Source organism: Chrysochloris asiatica, unplaced genomic scaffold (assembly GCF_000296735.1).
Source record: "Chrysochloris asiatica unplaced genomic scaffold, ChrAsi1.0 scaffold00607, whole genome shotgun sequence".
In the NCBI taxonomy this organism is placed as follows: domain Eukaryota; kingdom Metazoa; phylum Chordata; class Mammalia; order Afrosoricida; family Chrysochloridae; genus Chrysochloris; species Chrysochloris asiatica.
Genome location: NW_006409125.1, coordinates 780 through 1,271, shown reverse-complemented (window position 1 = coordinate 1,271; position 492 = coordinate 780).

Here is a 492-nt window from a genome sequence, read left to right as displayed (position 1 = left end):
TAGGGCTATAGGTCTAAGTCTAGGGATAAGGCTGTTAGGGCTTTAGGGCTAGGGTTAGATCTAGGGCTTATAGGGCTTTAGGGCTAGGGCTAGAGCTGTTATGGATTTTGTGTTAGGCTTAAGGCTAGGGATTATAGGGCTTTTGGGTTAGGGCTAGGGCTTTTCGGGTTTAGGTCTAAGTCTACGGCTAGGGCTTTTAGGGCTTTAGTGCTCGGGCTGGGTCTGATAGGGCTTTAGGGCTTGGGCTAGGGCTGTTAGGGATTTATGGCTAGGGCTGTCAGGTATTTAGTGCTAGGGTAAGGGTTGTTAGGGCTTTAGGGCTTAAGAGCTATGGCTAAGGCTTTTAGGTCTTTAGGTCTAAGTCTAGTGATAGGGCTGTTAGGGCATTAGTGCTATGGTTAGGTCTAGGGCTTATAGGGCTTTAGGGCTAGGGCTAGGTATAGAGCTTTTAGGGAATTAGGGCTAATGTTAGGGCTAGGGCTGTTAGGGCTT